This window comes from Anser cygnoides, chromosome W, assembly GCF_040182565.1.
Source record: "Anser cygnoides isolate HZ-2024a breed goose chromosome W, Taihu_goose_T2T_genome, whole genome shotgun sequence".
Classification (NCBI taxonomy): Eukaryota; Metazoa; Chordata; class Aves; order Anseriformes; family Anatidae; genus Anser; species Anser cygnoides.
The window spans coordinates 11,575,047-11,580,337 of NC_089911.1; the positions used below are offsets into that span (position 1 = coordinate 11,575,047).

The following is a 5,291-nucleotide window of genomic DNA, read 5'->3' on the forward strand; positions in this document are numbered from 1 at the left end:
AAAACGTGTATTTTCTGCTTTTGCTTTGGAATTCTTAGCTTTAGGTTTTCCTACAGGTGATGAGGTTTCTCATAGCAGCAAGGATGAGCTGTGTTAGCAGGAGGCTGTTCTGTGCTTCGACCATGGGAAGATGAATGGTTTACCTATGCACCGTTAAATATAATTTGACACCTAGCACACAACACTTTCAGCCTGTGGGGTGCTTTAACAAGCAGGTAAATCAGCGGAGACTGTTTTACAGCCAGAGTGATGCTGGGTGATTAAAAAGCAGGGTCAAAACAAAGAGTTTATGGTGTTCTTTCTTGCTTGTCATCTGACTGTCCATTTACACTGTTCTAAAAAAAAAAATGGGCTAAGCATCTTTAATATCTTCATTATAAATGGAAGGCACAAAACAGGCCAGCAACAGAGACTGTCCAAGAGAAATACTTGGTGCTTTATAAACAAACAAGAAATTACTCTTAGGTAGGTGTGATAATCCTTCTCTAATTCATTTTTTGGAGTGCAAAAATATTTTGTTCCCTTCTTGCTCTTCTCTCCAGGACAAAGGCAGAATAGCCAACTGGAAAGTTAGACCAGGGAGGTCAGTTTGTTCCATACTGAGAAAGACAAGCCTGTAAAACAAACTAGACAGATTTTCTTTGTAGTATTTATCTTCCTTCAGCAAAGGCAAAGTTTATGACACTTGTTGGCATGTATTTCCAGACCCCCAGCTACCGTGACTGTAGTGCATCTGTAATTCTTTTGTACAAAAAGAGTTCAAAATCTCATAATGCAAAAACTTTACTAGCGCCCTGGAGAAAAAAGAAATCTAAAAATCTTACCAACTTCTATTACAGGCCTGCTGAGTGCACCAGAGTTACTCATTTTTATTCAGGCTTTCAGGGGCTAGTTCAGTTGGTTTCTGTTCAGCACTTGGATTGCCATGTTAGCAGATGTCAGTTTAAAAAAAAAAAGCTTTTGAGATCTGTTTTAAAATGAGAATGCTTTTTATGGCATTTAGGGCTGTGAGGTATCCTTGGTTTTTGCTTTCTTCCCATTCCTTAGACCAGGTCCATTCATAACCTGAACAGCGTTCTGGGTCTGTTCAGAAAAATGGAAGGCACCAAGCAAAACGGTGAGCTCCTTGGGCATTTGAGAGAGCTAAATCTGGAAAATTTAAAGAAGAGAAGGAAACCTTGCACTTAACTACTGTTTTTATTCCCTTTGTCAAGCAGTCAAAACCAATAACTAATATGAGAACCCAACTTTTCCTCCCTTTATTTTAGATTTGGGAAAATTCCCTGCCAAAAAAATATTTCCTGGAAAATTCACTAGTGTTTGTGTGAGTAAAAGGTTCCAACCTTTTATTATTGATTTGTAAGAACTATTTCATCCACTTTTGTCCAGAAGAGTCAGAAATAATTTGCACAGAAATGTGAAGCATTTTAATGAAAGGATTCAGAATCACTCTAATTTGAACTTTATCTGGTCTAGTTGCAGGTTTTATGACATTTAGTGTCTTAAAAAAAAAATATCAAAATATCTGACTTCACATCAGAAAAAAAAACTGCTTGTGGCTAAATAAAATCTGTTGTAGCTCTGGTCATTGAAAAATCATTGGCTGTTAAATTGGACCTAAGTTCATCTTTTCTAACCTTTTGTGATCTTGCAGCAATGGATGATGATGGATATATGGATTAGGGAACAGCACATGATGGCAAACCTGTGGTATTTGCTACAGTGCAGAAAGAAAACAAATTGTTTCCAAAAAATCAAACTAATTCAAAATTCTTGGTATCATGCAGCCATGCCACTGGCAAAGTGAGCATTCCCCTTCTTCTCAAAGTTTGCTGTATCCTTGATCTGCTGTCTTCCTGCTGTTAATTGATTGCAACTCTACGTTAAATATATATATATATCTGTGATGAAGGCACGGTCACAGTTACTCAGATATTTTAATAAGCGCTTGCAGGAAGATAAATTGCTGCATCTTTTAGCATTATTTAATTGTAGGGTTAGAGACATGTTGATTCAACAGAGCTGTAAAGTTTCTAAGAGGTCACTTTGAAATATACCAGCTAAATTACTGGCAAGACTGCACCCGTTCTTAAAAAAAAATAACCCCCCCAATCATCTATTTTCCTCTCACAGATAACTGAAGTAATCCCCAAAGAAGACAGTTCACTATCCAAAGGCAAGTTTTATTTTTAAACATTTTCTACATTTTATACCTAGCCACAACTTAAAAACCAGTTAACAGTCGGTGACAATCCTGTTCAGTGCTGAAAATGTCATTCTGGCATAGGAAACAAAGGACTTCATCTTCTTGCTTTACAGCTGAATGCCTTTTACATAATGTTTGGAGAAGTGAAATCTTGGAAGAGGTTTTTGAAAATTCTGCCCAGTTTGGATGATGAAGTAAATTGTCATAGTCAGTACATTCTGGCACTGACAACTTCCTTCAAGCTAAAGAGGGATTGCGATTGTTGCAAAGCATGTCTGTGTTTTGAGACAGGGACGACCACAAGTTTTAATCCTAAAATATGACATGGAGGTGAGGCTGGTTGTTCACACATTCTTGCAAACATTAATACAATCTGTCCCATTACCAAGAACAAAATTAGAGACTGAATGGGACTCCCCGGCGGGGAGCTGCAGCACCTGCCCCTGGACCCCCGGCACCACATGCCAGACGGTGGCCTGGGGCAGCGCGTAGGGGAGGGTGGGTACCTGGGGGGGCTGCAAGGGCAGCGCCATCGCTCCGGGGAGGGAGGGCAGCAGCCACGCAGCCACCGTTGGCGGCACGGCTGGGACGACGAAGGGGGAGTTTTGCGTCTGCGGAAGCCGCGGAAGCCGTCTGGGGAAACCCTCTGTGGGAAAAAGGGCGCTGGGGTGAGATCTGGGGCGCTGGGCTCGCCAGCAGGGCCGCAGCCCCGGGAGGAGCGGGAGCCGGCTGCTGTACCTGCCATGGTGGCTGGAGAGTGGGGCGGTCGGTTGGGGAACGCGGGCAATGGCGGTTCCGTCCCAACGGCTGACCAGCCCCTCACCGCCATCTTGGTGAGGACTGCAGGTTTTGGACCCAAGCAGGCTTCCCGTCGCAAGACTTTTCCATCCCCATCAGGCTTTCCCTCCCACGCATCATTTGCCATGCCCAGGACGGTTTCACACCAACACTTCCCCGTCCCAAGCATTTCCCGTCCCAGTACCAGCTTTTCATCCTAACGGTCATTTCCCATCCTTACAATTTCACATGATAACAGATTCCCATACGAGATATTTCCCATCGACACGAAGCCTTTCTTAATCCAAAGAGATCTCATCCCAAAGAATTCCCATCTCTCTGATTACTTTTCCAAGTACTTCCTTCCCCAGTGAATGTTACCCGCCCCATTAAAGACTTCCCATCCCAATACTTCCCCATCCCCGGAGTGATTTCCCATCCCGACGCTTTTGCTTCCCAAGGATTTCAAACCCAGGGAAGATTTCCCATCTCTTTGATTTCCTAGCCCAATGGCTTTCCACCCCAAGGAAGTCTTCCCATCCCAGCAATGATTTCTCGGCCCACTCATCATTTCCCATCCCAATCATTTCCCATTTTCACCATCCAACAGACAGCTTAGCCAGCCCACAGCTGTAGAGAGATCACAACAGGGATTCGGACGATTCTGTTAGATGCAAGGTCACGGAGACTTGGTGTGCTACCGATTGCTCTTTATTACAGATCAACACAGATCGCCAGTACCAAGGGCGCTGGGATGAATCTGCTGAATATGCAGATACAAGGCTCTTACATTTCTTACCAGGAAATAAACAGATATGGGCATTTCTCTCTACCCACCTTAGTAAAAAGATAGGAAGGGTAGAGCAGTAATTAAGAGGAGCATGCTCAGCCACCGGCACGGAGGCTGCCCGCTCCTCAGCACCTCTAAGCAGCAGCACCTTCAGGTCTTGTTTCTAATGTACTTGAAAAACTTCTTAACTCTACTGATTGCAACAGTGGATCTTTTCCTAGTGATCTTAACTCCATTTATCAATTACTTATTCCCTTAAATTCCTGCTTTTAAGAGATCGTTAGGTATTCACCATCTCTCACTATAATTTATAGCTTTTCTTTTCTTTTTCAATAGTTCAGCCCTAGTCAACTCGGAGTTGGGGAGCAGCAGCTTCTATGGAGATACTATGCTGAAAGAAAAAAAAAAAAAAGATGAGGGAAAAGGAATGTGGGACAGAGAGATGGGGCAAGGGGGGTGGTTTGACCAGGATACCTTGAGAGTCTGGGAAGAGAAGAAATGGATGGGTGCTTAAGAGGTGAGATCGCTCTTGGCAGCATCACAGCCTGCATACTGAAGAATCGTGACAAGCAGTTTAGAAATGTGAGTTATTGGTGGTCTTCTGTTGATCTGCAGCTGTGCTCCATGGCTATAGCTGTAATTTCAGCAGTTTACTGTGTAAGCCGCATGTTGCCACTTCATTGATCAAGGCAATGCTGTTCAGTTGCAGGGAAGAGGGGCAAGACACAGGGAAGAAACAGAGGGAATGGAGAAAACTGTACAGTCTGGATATGCACAAGTAGCAATAAAATCAGTGCTGGACAGAAAGAGACAAGACAGACAGACAGACAGACAGACAGGAAGAAAGAAAGAGAAAGAAAGAAAGAAAGAAAGAAAGAAAGAAAGAAAGAAAGAAAGAAAGAAAGAAAGAAAGAAAGAAAACGAAAGAAAGAAAGAAGAGAAAGAAAGAAAAATAGAAAACCCCACACTCATAAAAATGAGAAACATCCAGGCATAAAAGGACATAAAACAAAGACAACTGTCATGATGTGGTATGATAGGATCTAGGAGAAAGCAGAAATCCAGCAATGCTGTCTTTCCTACTCCTCAAAACCAATTCAGTTGACAACTATGGATGCTTCCAGCTGGAAAAAAATGGAAGAATGAAGTGGAGGACTCCTTGCCATCGCTGTGTTTCTGGAGCGCACCTCTACCTTTCTGCCCAACAGGGGGTGGTTCTTGGGAGATAATTGCAGAATGTGAAAAAACATGACCAAAACCAGAGGACCCATCTCCACAACTGCATGATAAAGATAAAAGACATCTCTAGATGCAGACCTTAGAGCTCCAATTCACTGTGTCCCACTACTGGAAGTTATTTTTATGCTTTGTTTTTAAGGCCACTGGCTGCCTCCTCCCTTATGCTCCCCATTCCCCCTGTTGTCCTGTCTTCTTTCTCCTGCATTGCTTCCTTTCCTTGGTGGACTTGATGAGGTCTTTGATATTGTGTTGTATATCTATGTACGAAGGCAGTATGTC

At 43.0% G+C, this 5,291-nt stretch overlaps 1 long non-coding RNA gene across 1 annotated transcript; it reads right to left on the reverse strand.

The window, feature by feature from the left end:
- Window positions 1-2,158: 2,158 nt before the first annotated feature.
- Window positions 2,159-4,229, reverse strand: LOC136788835 (uncharacterized). The gene is made up of 2 exons (XR_010827397.1): window positions 2,945-4,229; window positions 2,159-2,852 (listed from the first exon to the last, which is right to left on the reverse strand). It is a non-coding gene; the product is annotated as an uncharacterized lncRNA (long non-coding RNA).
- Window positions 4,230-5,291: the final 1,062 nt, after the last annotated feature.